This window comes from Balaenoptera ricei, chromosome 12 (genome assembly GCF_028023285.1).
Source record: "Balaenoptera ricei isolate mBalRic1 chromosome 12, mBalRic1.hap2, whole genome shotgun sequence".
Lineage (NCBI taxonomy): Eukaryota > Metazoa > Chordata > Mammalia > Artiodactyla > Balaenopteridae > Balaenoptera > Balaenoptera ricei.
This window is the reverse complement of record NC_082650.1, coordinates 76,940,455-76,959,996: the sequence shown is the minus strand read 5'-3', so window position 1 is coordinate 76,959,996 and position 19,542 is coordinate 76,940,455. Positions and strand designations below refer to the sequence as shown.

The following is a 19,542-nucleotide window of genomic DNA, read 5'->3' as shown; positions in this document are numbered from 1 at the left end:
GAAAATACTACTATTTTCTGCAATGGTGTTCCATGGAACACATTTGGAAAAAGCTGTATTAAATACCCCCTTTATTCCTTTCCTACTTCTAAATCTATGAAAGAATTTATGGTTGCATAAATCTGCCATTATCTCTTTGAAATGACATATATTTAGGGGGTGGGGACATTTTTACCAGTTTTCATTAGGCTTCAATGTTCTTTCCTATAATTTACAAATCAAGTTTTGACGCAGGTCTGTCGTACCTAACACAGTGCCTGCAACAAGAGTATGTTCTGAAAATGTTTATTTCGTTATACTTTATCATTTTAAAAGAGGATTTGAGGCATTTTACCAAAACATACAATATAACAAATGCATTTTTAAAATCTGATCAAACAAAAAATTGCAGCATGTCAGGGCCCGCAGCGTAGTGGATATGCAGTATGTTTACAACGTGGTTAATGCTCCTGTTCTGACTGATGGCTGTGATCAGAAGAATTTTTGGAACTATTTGCTTTTCAAGGATATAGAAACAGTCATTATGTACCTCTCAATAAAATTCTAATACACAAATAGCCATATGGAAATTATAAATTTAAATCCGTTTGGGGGGCTATGTTAATCACAGATAAAATCAGTCTAATTAAAGCTGGGACCCAGCCCCACCAAAAGTTGCCTCTAGGAGAAATCTGAACTATTAATACTTTACCTTACTGTACCATACAAGTACCATAGAGAGGAAAGAGTAATAAACAGAATAAAATAAAATGTTTTTTAAAGTGCAGCATGAACACTTATAAGAAGTGAGTTGAAAATTTGACTCAGAACTTCCTCATGGTCAAAAAAGCCATTAAATCTCCCTCAGAAACACATTATGAACTTGGGTTTTAATAAGAATTAGGCAAAAAAAAAAAAAAAAAAGAATTAGGCAGAAGAGAACTCAGGGTCATAGAAAGTGGTCCCCATCCATATCCAGAGGGTTGAGACAGTTTAATAAATATTAGATACAGATTTCTGTTACAATTTATGCGTAGTAAAATATCACTTCCTTACAATTTTATTATTTCACTCATAATTGTAATAAAATCTACCTTTTAAAATAAAATCTACTTATGATTGTAGCTGTGAGGAGCCAAGTTGTCCAAGTGTCCAAGGGAATTATCTGTCTCATTCACTGAACAAGTTAAAATCCCTCAAAGTTTTACTACAATAACTCAAGAATCATAATAGCAGCACATGCCAATCATTCTAGAAGGATTAAAGTTTGTAAAGAAGTCTAAATATATTTGTTACTCTATTAATTTACTTATTTGGGAAATATTTATTGAGTATCTTTTGTGTACAAAACCACTGGCTGTGAGGTATGAGCACCAACATAAGACTTTCATGTTTCCTTGGAGTCAGGTATCCAGGTGTGATAACTCATGCAAATAATTTTTCCCCCAAATATAAAGATACTTGAGAAGTAGCTAAGAGCAAGCAAATTTTGCATTCACTAGGGATCATCTTTGACCATTGTGTACAGACAGAGCTTGGATAAGAGCTCATATTAAGTAGATGTGCTAATTTAGATTTGGGACTACATAGCACAATGTGAAATGGAGATACACACACACACACACACACACAGGAATATTACTCAGCCATAAAAAAGAATGAAATAATGACATTTGAAGCAACATGGGTAGACCTAGAGGATATCATGTTAAGTGAAGTAAGTCAGACAGAGAAAGACAAATACTGCATGATTTAACTTCTATGTGGAATCTACAAAACAAAACAAATGAACAAACACAACAAAACAGAAATAGATCTATAGATACAGAGAACAAACAGGTAGTTGCCAGAGAGGAGGGGTGTAGGGAGAGTAAAGAAATAGGTGAGGGAGATTAAGAGGTACAAACTTCCAGCTACAAAATAAATGAATCAAGGGGATGAAATGTATAGTGTCAGGAATATAGTCAATACCATGTAATATTTTATCAGGTGGCATATTTTAACTAGATTTATCATAGCAATTATTTTGAAATGTATAGAAATATAGAATTACTATGTTGTGTACCAGGAACTAACACAGCGTTGGAGGTCAATTATACTTAAAAAACAAACAAACAAACAGGGGCTTCCCTGGTGGCGCAGTGGTTGAGAATCCGCCTGCCAATGCAGGGGACACGGGTTCGAGCCCTGGTCTGGGAGGATCCCACATGCCGCGGAGCAGCTGGGCCCGTGAGCCACAACTACTGAGTCTGTGCATCTGGAGCCTGTGCTCTGCAACAAGAGAGGCCGCGATAGTGAGAGGCCCGCGCACCACGATGAAGAGTGGCTCCTGCTTGCCGCAACTGGAAAAAGCCCTCGCACAGAAACTAAGACCCAGCACAGCCATAAATAAATAAATAAAATTAAAATAATAATAATAATATTTAAACAAACAAACAAAAAAAAAACAAACCCATGGAAAAAAAGATCAGATCTGTGGTTACCAGAGACGGGGGTGGGGGAGGGGAATTGGATAGTCATTCAAAAGGTACAAACTTCCAGTTATAAGATAAATAAGTACTAGGGATGCAATGTACGACATGATAAATATAATTACCACTGCTGTAGGTTATATATGAAAGGTGTTAAGAGAGGAAATCCTGAGTTCTCATCACAAGAGGAAAGATTTTTTCTATTTCTTTAATTTCGTATCTTTATATGATGATGGATGTCTGCTAAATTTATTGGATAATCATTTCATGACGTATGTAAGTCAGATCATCATGCTGTATTCCTGAAACTTATGCAGTGCTATATGTCAATTACCTCTCAATAAAAATGGAAGAAAAAATCAATCCGTTAATTAAAAATCTCCAACTCTGTCAGCTAACTGACCAAGGAGGATTTATAATAAAGAACCTTAAGAATGTGTCTTATTGTCCTGAGTAGCATTTTGAGGGCTGGAAGGAATTACGTATATGAAGGATATATCCAGAGCCTCAGGAATTACATCGCTTACCACAAATGGGCCTCACAAAAACAGTGATGGTAGATGACTTGTAGCACAGTATTTTGTGATTTGTACTGAACAATCTATTTGAACAAGAATAAAATTCAGGCAGAATTAGACTTGCTGAAATTCTCTAATAATCATTAGAAACCCTGCTACCATTTTTGGTATGATGTGTTCCAGACACTAGCAAATCTCTACAAACCAAATGAAACTGATGTTAACATCACCATTTTACCGATAAAGAAACCGAAAATCAATCAATGAAGTAAATAATTTGTAGAGGTCATATAGCCAAAAAACAGAAGAGGTAGGAAACAAATACAAGTCTGTCTAATTTCAAGTTCCATTCTTGTAAATGCTATGCAGACTCATCCTTAAAAAACTATTTATATTCTGCCAATTTCTGAAGAGGATTTGCAGGTAAAACCTAGGCTACTTGGGAAGCTGACATAATTTTAATTTACCTTCCTCAATGCTCCTTTGTGGAATCCAAATAAGGCTCTCCCTCTATACATAAAATTATTTCTCCTAACATTTGTACAGTCTTACCTTGGTGTTGAGCTTTCTGCCCAGAAGTTAAAGCAAGCAATTTAGCTATGACTGTGTTAGAGAAACAACAGAGAAGAAAACATGACTAACAAAAAGGTAATTTTTGTCTTGGCCTCCATTCATTTAACAAATATTTCTTAAGTAGCTTCTTCACATCAGGAGCTGTTCTTATGCACTGGGGATACGACTGTAGGCAAATAAAATGATCTTTGCTTTCATAGAACATGTCCAGTGGGTAAGAAAAACATTTAACAAAAATAATATAATGTGAATAAACAAAGAAGCAAAAACTAAGAAAGAGTCTCTATGGAAAAAGAATAAGAATCTATGAGGGCCTATAATGAATGAAGGCTTTAAATTCAGGGAAGCCTTCCCTGAGGAAGGGACCCTTTAGCTGAGATCTAGGTATGATACGGTACTAACACTACATAAAGAGGATGAGGTTCGAGAGAGAGCATTCTATAAAGAGAGACTTGGTTCTTCCCTGGTGGTCCAGTGGTTGAGACTCCGTGCTCCTAATGCAGGGGGCCTGGGTTTGATCCCTGGTTGGGGAACTAGGATCCCGCATGTCGCATGGCGCAAACAATAAATAAATAAATAAATAAATAAATAAACCAGTGGCTATGTAAATCAACCACACTTCAAACAAAAATAAAAATAAAAATAAGAGAGACTTACTTGTGCAAAGGCCCTGTAGTTGGAGGCAAGATGGCAGCATTGGGAACCTGAAAGAAGGCCCTGTAGATACAGGGAAGAGGGCAAGAGGAAGAGTGTGAAGGGAGTTGTAAGAATCTGTGAAAGGTGGCATATAGGACCATAATGATCTTTTTCTTTATTCTAAGAACAATGTAAAGCTAATGGAAGATTTTAGGAAGAAAGAATGGGCTGACATAGAATAGATGTGGATAGGCCACATGCGAAGCAATTATGATAGGTCAGACATGAGTGCATGGTAGCTTGGACAAGAGTGAGGCTGGTGGAAAGGGCGAGAACAGGAACATTTTGAGAGATATTCTGTATGATCAAATAGACAGGACTTGGTGATATGTTGGATGTAGACAGTGAAGGAAAAGTCAGCATCAAGAAAAACTCATGGGTTTCTGGCTTGTGCAAATGGTCTGATGAGATTATCATTCAGCGAGATAAGAAATACTGAAAGAACATCATGCTTGGGGAAATGGCAAGATTCTAAGTTCAGGGCTGGACATGTTGAGTTTAAGGTACATTTGAGGGTATCCAAGAGAAGTCAGTGGGCAGTTGGACATATGGGACTGGAATTAGAAGCGAGATCTTGAATGAAAATAGAAATTTCCAGTCATCTAGACATCCACAGTAATTGAACCAGAGTTCTATCTGAGATTCCTTAGGGAAGGACTAGAGCATGAGAACAAAACGGAGGGTGGAGAACAAGCCCAGGACAGTGCTTCGAGGGAGATGAGTATGTATAAAGAACACAGAAGAACTGGCCAGAAAATATAAGAGGGAAACAGAAGTATATAAGAGGATATCAAGGGGGCTTCCCTGGTGGCGCAGTGGTTGAGAATCTGCCTGCCAATGCAGGGGACACAGGTTCGAGCCCTCGTCTGGGAAGATCCCACATGACGCGGAGCAACTAGGCCCGTGAGCCACAACTACTGAGCCTGCGCGTCTGGAGCCTGTGCTCCGCAACAAGAGAGGCGGCGATAGTGAGAGGCCCGCGCACTGCGATGAAGAGTGGCCCCTGCTTGCCACAACTGGAGAAAGCCCTCACACAGAAACGAAGACCCAACACAGCCAAAAATAAATAAATAAATAAATTTTTTAAAAAAAGAGGCTATCAAGAGAACTAAGGGAAGAAATCATTTTAAAAGGAGGCTGTGGTCATCAGTCATTGAGTGTCAAGATTATCAATTGAATTCGGCTACATGGAAGACATCATGACCTTCACAAAAGGTATTCTGGTGGACTGATGAGAGCATAGTTAGATGGTAATGGTTTTGAGAGTAGTAAAGAATGGAGCAATGATTATAGACAGCTCTTCAAGAAATTTGGTTGTGAATGGGGAGAGGGGAAATAAGATAGAAGCTTCTGGGGATATGTGACGTTTAAGAATTTACTTTACCTGGGAGAGACCTAAACAAGTATAACCGTGCATAGATACGATCCATACTCGTGGTGGAAGTGAAGACTGTGATCCAGGTGCCAAAACTGTCAACAAATGAAAGAGACCCAGAAGCTTCCAGATGACAGGAACCAGGAGGGGGTGGGGTGATAGAGCTGAATGGCATCAGCTTTAAAGAAAACAACTTTTCTTATAAGCAAGTAAGGGAGTACTAAGTTAGAAGAAGCAAGGAGAACATCAATTCCATCTCTAAACACAAGGTATGGAATGTGAGTGGTAGAAGAGTAAAAGGCACCACTTTGATGGCCACAAGGAATGCCCTATCCTTGGGGAAAAGCCTGGTTTCTATTAAGGCAAGAGGGTCTTGGGAAAACTATGAAGAGGCTATGACATAAGGGCATCTGTCTATTAGACTGTGAGAGCCTTGAGATCAAGGATTATGTCTGTATTGACAAAATAGTTTAGACCTATGCTTCTCAAACTTTAGTATACATCAGAATAACCTGGAGGACTGGTTAAACAGTTTTTTTTTTTTTTTGTCCCATCCTTAGAGCTTCTTATTTAGTAGACCTCAAATGAACTCAAGGATGTGCATTTTTAATAAGTTCCCAGATGGTGCTGATGCTGCCAATATAAAAACCACACTTTAAAAACCACTGAGAGTTCCATTCTTAATTTTTTGAGGCATCTCCATTCATGATCAAGCTATTCTACTTCTGGGTATTTATCTGAGGAATATGACAGCATTAATTCGAAAAGATAAATGCAACCCCAGTGTTCATACAGCATTATTTACAATACCCAAGATATGAAAGCAACCTAAGTGTCCATCAACAGATGACTGGGTAAAGAAGATGTGATACATATCTTCTTTAGTCCAACTGGGATGGATAGCTCTTCTAAGCAGAAACCCAGGAGTCCAAGTTACTGCTTCCTTGTAGTGATGCCATCTGGAACATGTGGCCTCCAAGGTCACATGGCAAAGAAGACAGACCTGGAGAGTCATGTGATATGTTCTCAGGGATCAAGTCTGGAAGTAGTTTATATCATCTCTGCAGAGATTTCATTGGCCAGAACTTAGTCACATGGTCCAAACATAACAGCGAGGGAGTCTGGGAAATGTAAAGAAGAATATGGATGTCTTGTGAGCATAAACAATCTCTCTCAGAGCATCTTCTGTCTCTAACTTCAGCAGAGAGAACAATGTTAGTCAAGAGCCAGAGCTCAGTATATGTTGACTACTGGTTTAATAAATAGAATTGAATTGAATAATTATTGACTGAAACCTGGGTTTTAGTTTTCCTTTAGACACACAAAGCACCCCTTACAACTAACCATTGTTATCCACGCATACCCTTCAACACACACACACAAATCATGCCTTTGCTGAGTTAGCTTTTCTGTCCTTTCCAGGTTCAACTTTACATTGCTACATTTGGGACATTCACAGATTGAAGTGATATGATCACGTCGAGGTGGAAAAGAAAATTACACTGATGAAAAAAAAACAACCTTGAAGCATGTTCACTCCCCTTTGCTGTAAATTTGGACACTTGAAGGAGAGTATTTAGTTCAACAAGCAGCCTCCTTTTTGAGCAGCTTATGCCTTTGGGATGCTTCACTTCCTGTATTACCTTCAAGGCCTTTATTATATCTGAGGACTGGTGATGGCTGAGTGACAGGAGAGCTGACAGTTCTATCAGCTGTAGAAGCAGGACAGGTCAATCAAGACTTTTCACATCTCTAGGTAATGAGCTGAGTTTCCGAAGGCAGCCCAGATTTCAGCAGGATGAGCTGCAGAGTCTTGTTACAAGATGAAATGGGCTCTTGAAGGCTGCTTTTATGCTCAAGGATCCTCGGTCACTGCTTGAAACGGACAGTGTTAGTCCTGTTTCAAACTTGCCCTGCCAGCCTTTGGGAGCACCTCGTGCAGAGGACAGAAATACAAACTGGGAGGGAGAGAGCAATTTTCTGGGTTCTGAGGTGTCAAGAGAGCACACTTCATCCTCAACCACTTGTGGTCTTTCAGGAAGGAAAAGATCTTGTGATGGGTACTGAAGATAAAAGAGGTTATGTTTTAATAATGTACATCTTATTTTGAATCACCAATTGAAGCACAGGTCTCACAATGCTAAAGAATTACTTTGTTCAACAAGCACATCTATTGGGGAGAAAATGAGAAAACTTCATGAAAAATAGTGAAAGACATTCCAGTGTGAAGTAAAAATGTATTATTCGATGTCTCAGTACAATTTGTGTGATGGGGCAATTCTAGTTAAAAAGTAGTTAGATTGGCATTTTATCAGAAATATAATTTTCACAGCATATCATAGATAGACAATGCATTAGAACATGTAGTATCTAGCTGTGGCTTTGAATCTTTGCACAGTACAAATCTTATATATCTTCAAGTTCTCATGATAGTGACCAAAGGAACAAAAAGTTCATTTCTTAATACTTGACCTTGGTGAGATGCCTTTCAAAGGGAAGCTGAGACAATTGTAGCGACTGTCACTGAGTTCCCTTTTCAGGCATAAAAATATAGTGAGGTTTGCACAAAATTATTTATAATTTCTAAATAAAAAGTGCTATAGACTGAATGTCTGTGTCCCCCCATAATGCATATGTTAAAACCCATTCCTCAATGTGATGGTAGTATTTGCAGGATGGGCCTTAGAGAGGTGATTAGGTTACGAGAGTGAAGCCCTCGTGAATGGGGTTAGTGCCCTCATAAATAAATGAGACTCCAGAGAATTCCCTCACCCTTTCTACTCTCTGAGGACACAGTGAAAAGATAGCCACCTATGAACCAGGAAGCGTGCCCTTACCAGACACCAAATCTGCCAATGCCTTGATCTTGGACTTCCCAGCCTCCAGAACTGTGAGAAGTAAATTTCTGTTGTTTATGAGCCAGTCTATGGGATTCTGTTATAGCAGCCCAAATAGATGAAGACAAAAAAGTTTTCTTTGTAAAAATTTTAAAAGGATCTAAATGCATGATAATATATTTGTATAACTGCTAACATCAAATATACATTAGCTTGTAAAGGCTTGTTAACCTGAAGAGCTGGTTTATATTTCAAAAGAAATGAGGATGAAAAATAAGAGGAAATGAATTCTGACTTGCTATTTGATTATACTTTCTATTGTGTATTTGAATTTTTAAATTTCCATTGACCTTTAAATTAAACTGTTTATGTGTCACAGAGTAGATTTGGAACATTCTTTTAGACAAGTCCCTAGGCAATTTAAAAGAACCAGGCTAAGGCTGGATATGAACTACAGTATACACACTGAAATTTATCAAACACCATATGAGAGAAATATGATTCCTGAGTCACAGAAGCCAAAAAATTGCAAAAGTAGAAAGTTATTTTAAAATTTGCTCATTTTTAAATTAGCTCCTATAACATCATTCATCATAAAGTGTGAGAGACCTGTTCACAGATATCAGAATTTGAAGGTCACATTTATAGATAATATACCTGCTAGGCTTTCTCTATCTGGCCAATTGTCCAGAAGTAGGTTGTTTTTTCGCATGGACCAGACATACATTTTTAGAGTTCTCAAAAAATTTCATTTCTAGAAGGTTATGGTCACAGTTCCTGAAAGAAGAACTTTTTTATTTAGAAGCTTATCATCTTTTTAATGGAATAAAAAAGGTTTATCTACCTCAATATTTGCCCTCAATATTTGCTTTCCTTTTTAACAAAATTATTTATTGATTACAATAAACCTAAATCATCAGGAAAAGATACATTATATTCAATACGGATTTTAATACATCTTATATTTTATAAAATGTTCTTTTGCAAATTATTTATGATATTTCTTGGAGTAAGCATCATTTATTTGCAAGTTTAAGGAACAAGAATTTTTAGAAAAAATTTAGAAAATTTTTTAGAAAATCATGATCTATTTAATATTAACATATAATTTTTATGGCCACATAATTTATTCTGAAAGAAGAACTTTAAAAGACACATATTGTAGAGAAATTAATATGTCTTTTACCAATATGAAGGTCTGGATTTCATCTTCCATACTGTTCGACAGAGTTAAACGTCAGAAATCAGGAACAAAGCTTAAATGTTCCATGCCATCTCTGACAAGGGTGTAAATTTAAAGGCTGTCAACACATTTAGTTTTAAAAACGAAAGTAGGCTTCCTGGCAGTCACATTTTTCCACCACTGATGACTCTGACTGTATCCAGAGAGGATGTGAACCAGCAAAGCGGAGCCAGGCAAGGAAGGAGAAGGACAGGACAAAAGGAAGTGAGAAGCATAATAAGGGAAAGAGAAAGAGAAAAAGAACAGTTTGATAACCAAGAATAGAAATAACCACGTTATTTTTCCAACTGGCTCAAATACAAAGAGAATTGAAGAAAATCAGAACTATTTTCTCAGTAAGATGTGATAAATAAACAAAAGGAGGCACCCCTTCAGGTCAAGTGTTTTTAACTTAGATGCGATTGTCCTCGTGTGGGAAGAGGCACCCAAGGCCAGTGTTTTAAAATCACATTCTAAATAGATTACGTTTCATATTTTAGTTTTAGGAGTGGCCATACATTTGGTCTCTTATCAAATCCAAGCCGTGGACTCTAAAAGTAACAATGTGACATCTCTAATGAATTGATTTAAGGAATGAAAGCAGGATTTGGGAAACTAATTGGATTTCTTATCTAATTTGCCCTGTTAGAAATAAATGAGATTCATTTCTTCCCCAGAAGTAAACTTTAGAACTAGGACTCATCTATGCTAATTTATATACAGATATCTGGTTGTGTTCTGTCCTTTATACACATTACTACATCTGTATATTCCCTTATAAAAAATACTAAAACGAACAACCACACTGAAAAGATTAGTGGTCATCTGTTCAGATCACACATTTCTATAGAAGCCAAGCATGAATAGGTAATAGTATTTATATTGTTACGATAGGATACTATTAAAACAGATGGATTTAGACATACTGTTGTCAAAATATATCTAAATACAACTCCTCACTGAAAGGAACCAGGGCTCCTTGGTAAAATGCTTAATTCCACGGCTGGAACAGGCAAAACATGAGCCTAGAACATCTTGTGCCAGAAAATGCTCACAGAATGAATGAGATATTTTTAAAGGACAGAGAAATCATCTTGAAGGCGCCCCCACTGGCCAAATTGGAGACAATTAGATCATCAAAATACATAATAGTGGTAATAGAACTGAACTAAACTGAACTAAGAAAACCCGAGACAAGACAGTTATAAATAAACAAATAAACTGAAAGTCTGGTGAGGAACTGGCATTTACATAGTCTCATGGCACATCCCCACAAAATATTTGGTAATTACAGAAGGAAAAAGAATAAGCCTCTGGGAAACCCTGGCAGACATCACCTTTATCAAGAGAAAGTGAACACCATCAGTGATGGGACAAATCAGGATTGGTACCACCTAACAGGATGCAATGAGAAGAAGCCAGCATCACTTCTGTGATGTTCCTGCTAAGATGCTAATCTGAATCAAATCATGAAGAGATATCAGACAACACCACCTTAGGGACATTCTACAAAAATACTGACCTGTAACTTCAAAAGTATCAAGGCCACGAGAATCAAGGAAAATCCGAGAAAGCAGTCCAGATGGAATGAGACTAAAGAGACCTGGTAACTAAATGCAACCCATGATTCTGAGCTGGATTCTTTGGCTATAAAGGACACTATTGGGACATTTGGCAAATGGGGTCTGAAGACTAGATAGCAGTACTTTATCCACGTTAATTTCCAGACTTTGATGGTTGTTATGGGCTGAATTATGACCCTTCTCAAGTTCGTATGTTGAAGTCCTAACTCCCAGTACCTCCGAGAGTAACTGTATTTGGAAATAGGGCCTTTAAAGAGATGATTAAATTAAAATGAGGTTGTTGGCGGTGGGGCCGGGGTGGGGGGATCTATTCCAATCTCACTGGTGTCCTTATAAGAAGAGGAGATTTGGACACACGGAGAAACACCAGGGATGTGCGTGCACAGAGAGTAGGCTGTCTGCCTGCCTAGGAGAGAGACCTCAGAAGAAACCAAGCCTGCCAACACCTTGATCTTGGACTTTCAGCCTCCAGAACGGGGAGCAAAATAAACTGCTGTTGTGTAAGCCAGCCAGTCTGGGGTATTTTGTCATGGCAGCCCCAGCAAACTAATACCATGGTTATATTGTGATTATGTAGGAAAATGTCCTTGTTTGTAAAAAAAATTAACTCAAGTAACAGGGTGCTTACTCTCAAATGGTTCTAAAAAAAACATTCTTTGAAATTGACCTGTAAATGTTCTGTAAGTTTGTGATTATTTCAAAATAAATAAAAATAAATATATATTTTTAAATTATATATATATATATATATATATATATATATATATATATATATATATATATATATATATATACACTCCCAGTCTAGATCGTCTTGAGTTGGGCAGTTCAGGTCTTCAGTTCTCCAACACGTACCACTCCTGTCAATGCCACAGAGTGCCCTAACTCCCCAAGGTAGGCTCAGAAGTATTCTGGTTAGGCCCAGACAGACACTACAACATGATCTTTGCTTTAGAGGTTTTTTGGACCACCAGGACAAGGTGTAGCCTGGGGGGGAATTGAAGGCTAGCCCTGAACGGTCAGCAACATCCAGGTGTCAGTGCCACCTTCTTGTCAGCATGGTGCCAACCTTTTGCCATGGACACTCCCCGACCCATATTTATGCTCACGAAATCCTGGGTGTGTGTAGTGATAAAGACCTAGAATCTACACAGCTCTTTCTAAAAAGCCAAAGGATCCCTTATAGGAAGAGGCCTCACAAACTTTGTGGACATCCCAGAATTCCTGAGCTCATGAGGGAAGGAAAAGGTAGGCTGAGTGAACATGACTTTATTTCATCCAGAACCATTATTTTATCCAGAGTGACTCCGTTTTGACCGGTTAACATAATCGAGGACCCTCACAAGATTGAAAGAGTTTGAAACCACAGCTTACAGAGGATGAAGGCGGGTGCCTGAATCAGTTAAGGAGGGGAATAAAATTTAAGGAATTTTCTATTTATAGAGGCCTTTATAGACTATTTCATTAAAAGAAGATTATATACATTTCCACCCTTATATTTAATTTTTCCGTTTAAACCCATTTCCTTTCAGCCTGTCATTGGCAGTGATCTGGAACAGCAAAGCAGCACTTTGTGTGTGTCAGAAACCTTTCTGTTCTTCTCTCAACTCTGCAAACACTTCTTTTGGGGATCTAGACTGGGAGTTGGCACTCAGAAGGCTTCCAAGATAACAACGAGCTCCTGAGTCTCTCCTGCTCTAAAAACCACATCCCTCTAAAACAGCCTCAGGAGCGCCGGGGTGGACGGCATTCTTGTTCAAAAGTATTCACTGCTCCTCTCCGGGGAAGGACTATACTTTCCTACCCCATTGATGGCAGCCTTGGTCTCATGATTTGTTCTTGGGTGTTAAAGAATGTCAAAGTGACACGTCACTTCTGGACAAAAGCTTTAAGAGCCAGTACGTGATTTGCTGTCTCTTTTCCCTCTGTTACAAAACTGGCAGTATTCCAGATAGAGGCTACTGCATCAGCCTGATCCCAAAGATGATGGGGAGTAGAGTTGTAGCTTACTCATGATGGACCTGTACATACTGTTAATGTAGTGTGGATTAAAAATAAATCTTTGGGTTGTAGGCCATTTAGATTTCGGAGTTGTTTGTTAACACAGCAAACCTAGCCCATACTAACTAATACACTATCCAATTACCTAGAATCATTTCATAAAAAGCACAAAGTTTATTGTTCTAATAAGTACATTGGAAAGTTCAGACTGAATACCATATATTTAGTCTGGCATTTTAAAAGAGATTCTGTAAAAACTTGTGCTGTATTGCTTTGGTCTATGAAGTCATTATTTGTTGGAGAGCTAAAGGTAACAAGGTTTTAATACCCATAGTTTGGGGTCACAAACATCACCTGAAAAGTATACATTCAAGCAGGGCTTTTCTCTTAACCTGCCAGTCAAAGAACACATGCTCATTTTTTGCCCTTCTTTACATCACAAGTTACGTTATCCACACTTTTGGAAACAATCGTCCCCCAATCACAAATACCTGGAGGTCATAAGATTTTCTGTCACTTAGAGACCCATGACCCCAGCTATGTCTCAGTCCTAGTGAACTTTAAAGCACCAGAAAGTTCATGTTTCTAACCCCCATCTGAGAACATGGCATTCAAAGGTCCTGTGTGGGTAAATCACACCATCACAAGCAAGGGGGAACATTGGTCTTAGCCACTTTCTCCTATATTTGACTAGAAAAAAGATCCGATTCAGACGATTATCCTCCTGGGAAATGACTATCTTACTATACCAAATTATAATAAAATTCATTTCTAAAACTCAACAGTAAGACCTAGACAATGTCCTTTTACAATTTGTTTAGGGATTCTTTTAAACAAAATTAATAAAAATAGGAAAAATATGTAACCATGACTATATAACAAAGCAGTTAGAGTTCTTCCATGGAGAAGAATTTTTTTTTCTTTCAGTGGACTAGATGTTAATTCCCAAGGGAATCATTTGGAAATTTAAAACAGGAGGTAACAGATTGTCCCCACTGGCTCAGAGAGGTTATTTGGCTAATATGATCGTGTTAATGACACTGGAATTTCACCCAGAAATAATAGCTCAGCTCTGCCAGGGATTGACAGGATTTTCTTTAATTCAAAAGGTCAGGCTAAGGTTTTTCTTAATTTCTGTAAAACAATATTTCTCAAACTGTACTCCTTGAAACAGGATTGTCCTGTAAGCTATTAATAAGAATTATGAGGGGCTTCCCTGGTGGCGCAGTGCTTGAGAGTCTGCCTGCCAATGCAGGGGACACGGGTTCGAGCCCTGGTCTGGGAGGATCCCACATGCCGCGGAGCAGCTGGGCCCGTGAGCCACAACTACTGAGCCTGCGCGTCTGGAGCCTGTGCTCCGCAACAAGAGAGGCCGCAATAGTGAGAGGCCCGTGCACCGCGATAAAGAGTGGCCCCCACTTGCCACAACTAGAGAAAGCCCTCGCACAGAAACGAAGACCCAACACAGCCATAAATAAATAAATTAATTAATTAATTAAAAATTAAAAAAATAAATAAATAAGAATTATGTGAGAGAGGGATGTTAATGAGTATTCTATGAGAAATTTTCAAATAAATTTGTGAAATGCTGAATACCATATCATCTCCTTGTTCCAACTGACATTAGCATATTAAGACCCTGAAAAGTCTTGCAGGAAAGGAACCTGCTTAACATCGTTTAACCAAGTGATTTACAAAATTATAGGGAGCACTGTATAACATCCCTGGGAACTAATAATTCTCTGGATGTACTAAAAGATTAAATCTGTATAAGTGCCACAGAATGGTCAGCAGGATAGAGCTAATCCTCAAAACTGTCTCAGGTCCCCAGGGAATTCAGACTCTGCGTGACCAAAGACATACTAGTTGGAAGAGACACAACTTGGAGCAAGTGTAGCCCACATGATATCAGGCATGAAATGATAAAACAGAAATACTCCTAAACTATTCCTGCGGCACTGCAAGTAGGGAGTTGTTGGTGTCACATAGGAAGTGTCATCGGGCTACACAAGGGGTGGATCCATTTCCAACTTCCACTGCAATTTGCAAGTGGTTCCAACCAAGAGAGATTCTCACCCTCTGTTACCACCCCTAACCCCCAGCCTCAACACCGTAGTATGTAGAATGCTAATCCAACAGGAAGAGCATAGTTGGAGAGCGTGAGGATTAGAGATACAGACATCTACAGCATGCATCACAAAGCCATTCCTGGGGTTACCAGGCAATCAATCATATGCTATGTGATTAGCATTTGAGAGCCAGTGACCTCAACTGATTGCAATCTTCATCTCCGCTGGCTTCGGTTGTTCAGAACTGTCATGCTTCCTGTCCAGTATGCTACATGGGCTTCTGCTATGCGAAGTACAGATCCTTAAAGCTCTATCATCTCCTGGTGTCTTGAGAGTTCAGTAGACTCTTCCGAAGTGAGAACACAAATGTTTCCTCCAAGGAGCACTCTTACTGGCTGGGGAGGGACAGATTCAAGTGTGTGTAACAGCCTCTGTGTTAGATGTGCAATCACAACTTCCTCAGACCCTGAGCATCTGCAACATTGTTTCACAAAACCTGAATTCCATTGTCTTCCACACCCATTATCCACAAGACATGTCTGTAAATCTCTGAACTTCCCTGCAAGTCACAGTTCAAGACAGGTTGTTAATACTGTGGTTTTCCAGATTCTTTGGTCCCTATGTACGTCACTGGGTGCAAACAATTACTTGAGGGAATTACATATTTCACACATTACATTCAGTCCAGTCTCAGTTCCAGACCATTTATGACTCTTTATATGTATGTGATTTTCATTTCTGTGTATGGGTTTAGTTATTCTTAACAAAATTGTTATATGGAGATGCCAGGATAGGCTGACTACCTCTTTGGCCAATAGAGTCAAGAGTCTGAGTCACTTTGTAGAATGCTCTCTGGGCATGCTGAACATCACACCACACAACCACAAGTTTACTGGTTTTTTTTCCCCCTGGGGTATTCACACCCACACAGAAGTACCCTTTTTTTTTAAGATTTTTTTTTGATGTGGACCATTTTTTAAGTCTTTATTGAACTTGTTACAACATTGCTTCTGTTTTGTTTTTTTGGCCACGAGGCATGTGGGATCTCTCCCCGGCCAGAGATCGAACCCACACCACCTGCATTGGAAGACAAAGTCTTAACCACTGGACCACCAGGAAAGTCCCCACACAGAATACTTTTAACTTTCAGGTCAAAAGACAATATCAGTGAAGCCGATTGGCCCCCATAAGCTTTAGCACATTCGCATTTCAATTTTGCTACTCCCTTTCTCCTGTTTGCACAGGGAGTCCACCTTAAGAAATCACCTTTTCCCACACAACACTAATTTTTTTCTACCCTCTTGAAACCTGAAGATTTTCTCTCCTGACCACCTGAGGCTGAACTTTTCATCCCAGATCCCAAGTTCGCATTCACATGTGAAGTTACTGTCTTTGTTTAGGCGCTTCCTCCCCTTATCTGAGGCAATGGTCAGAATCTCTCAAGGTTTCTGTTACTGAAAAGACCACCAGCCTTGCAGCTGAAAATTCTAACTGGAAGCAATAATGAATTTACAACACTTAGACCAAACTCTTGAAAAATAATTTAAATATAATTGATTGACTTTAAAAAAAACTTTGCAAATCATTACTAGATGATATCTTAATATTTTGGCTATAATATGTTGTTCCTAAAATTTTTTTTCAAAATATTATTGTGACTAAATATAACAGGGGTTTGTTAATGATTTTAATTATATTTTATTTGCACATTTAATAATAATTATTTATTGTTTTAAACATATATAATTTTATTTATAATATTTTAAAATTATCCATAATTATTTTATCTATTTTTATACATATTCAAACTATATTTAGTGCTATACTCTTTTTTAAGACAAAGAGCTTCACAAAACATAAATCTTTGATGTAATTTTCCTCACATAGCAACCTTATTAGCAACAACTATACATTTATTTATTTATTTATTTTAACTCTACATTTGTGTTGTGTTTTTTTTTTTAATTTTATTTATCTTTTTGGCTGCACGGGGTCTTCGCCGTTGCACATGGGCTTTCTCTAGTTGTGGTGAGCGGGGGCTACTCTTCGTTGCACTGTGTGGGCTTCTCATTGCAGTGGCTTCTCTTGTTGCGGAGCACGGGCTCTAGGCATGCGGGCTTCAGTAGTTGTGGCACACGGACTCTAGAGCGCAGGCTCAGTAGTTGCGGTGCATGGGCTTCGTTGCTCCTCGGCATGTGGGATCTTCCTGGACCAGGGCTCGAACACGTGTCCCCTGCATTGGCAGGCGGATTCCTAATCACTGTGCCACCAGGGAAGTCCCTCAACAGCTATACATTTAGATTCAATTTCTTTCACATTCAAAACGATTTCCTCATATTCAGGCAAATCCATTTGGAAGTTATTACTTCTCTAACACTGGAGTAGCATTTAGTGAGCCCAAAGAATAATGTTCTAGGCACTGGGAAATGGCTTAATAACTGCCATTCCTATGCGATGAAGAGGACCTCAATAGGTAAAAAACTTCTATAGGTTAAAAAAAACCCAACAAACCCCTCCCCCCTGCCATTTCTAGTTATGGGGAAACGATGACATACCCTTCCCTTAGGCACTGATACTGCCTCTCCCTGTGGAAGTGAGGTTAGCCATCTCTGCTTTTCTTCAGGCCCCAAAGTCCTCCTCCAGCCTAAATTGCCAGACACATTGGAGAAGGGGAGAGGAAGCACAGAGAAATACTGGGACATGAGTGGAGAACACACAAGATAAGAGTTGCTTCTTTTTTGAGCCAAGGCCAAGAACAATAGCCATTGGGGGAGGGGAACAGCAGGTACATGATATTAGGAGAAGGCAGTCAGGGAGATTTTGAAATTATTAAGCATTATCTTAGTGCATTCAGGCTGCTATAACAAAAATATCATAGACTGGATGGTTTAAACAACAACATTTATTTCTCACCAGGGAAATGGCTGGCAAGTCCAATGTCAAGGCATCAGCAGATTTGGTGTTCAGTAAGAGCCCACTTTTTTGGTTCATGGACAGTCACCTTCTCATTGTGTCCTCACATGATGTAAGAGATGAAGGAACTCTGTGGAGTCTCTTTTATAAGGGCACTAATCTCATTCATGAGATTAACCTAATCACCTAATCACCTGCAAACTGGTGCAGCCAGTTATACAAACTAAAAATAGAGCTACCATATCATCCTGCAATCCCACTCCTGTGCATATACCCAGAGAAAAACATGGTCTGAAAGGATACATGCACCCCAGTGTTCACTGCAGAGCTGTTTACAATAGCCAAGAAATGGAAGCAACTTAAATGTCCTTCAAGAGAAGAATGGATAAAGAAGATGCACATACAATGGAATATTACTCAGCCATTAAAAAGAATGAAATAATGCCATTTGCAGCAACATGGATGGACCTAGAGATTGTCATACTGAGTGAAGTAAGTCCCACAGAGAAAGACAAACATTGTGTGATATTGCTTATATGCGGAATCTAAAAAAAATTGATACAAATGAACTTATTTACAAAACAGAAACAGACTCACAGACTTAGAGAACGAACTTATGGCTACCAGAGGGGAAGTGTGGGAGGGAGGGATAGTTAGGGAGTTTGGGATTGACATGTACACACTGCTATATTTAAAATAGATAACCAACAAGGACCTACTGTATAGCACAGGGAACTCTGCTCAATACTCTATAATAACCTAACTGGGAAAAGAATTTGAAAAAGAATAGATATATGTATATGTATAACTGAATCACTTTGTTGTACACCTGAAACTAACACAACATTGTTAATCAACTGTACTCCAATATAAAATAAAAAGTTAAAAAAAAAAAGGGCACTAATCTCATTCATGAGATTACCCTAATCACCTCATAACCTAATCACCTCCCAAAGGACCCCCCCCCCTTCCTAATACTGTCACATTGGGGGGTAGGATTTCAACATATGAATTTTGGAGCCCTGCATTATCCAGTGACAAAAATGTGAAATATTCTTCAGTGAGGAAACGAAATGAGCTATCAAGCCATAATAAAATTTACATAAGTGTATCTTAAATGCATTTTGTTAAGTGAAAAAGTCAGTCTGAAAAGGCTACATACTATATGATTTCAATTATAACATTCTGAAAAAGACAAAACAATTCTGAAAAGAGCAGCTGTTGGCAGAGATTTGGGGGGGTGGGGGTGGGTAAGAGGGTTGATAGATGAAATAGAGAGGATTATTAGGGCAGTGAAACTATTCT

The 19,542-nt window shown here is 38.6% G+C and overlaps 1 protein-coding gene across 1 annotated transcript in view; it reads right to left on the bottom strand.

Moving 5' to 3' along the window:
• The window catches only part of UBE3D (ubiquitin protein ligase E3D), a 317,705-nt gene that overhangs the window by 96,278 nt on the left and 201,885 nt on the right, over positions 1-19,542 (bottom strand). The window lies entirely within an intron of this gene.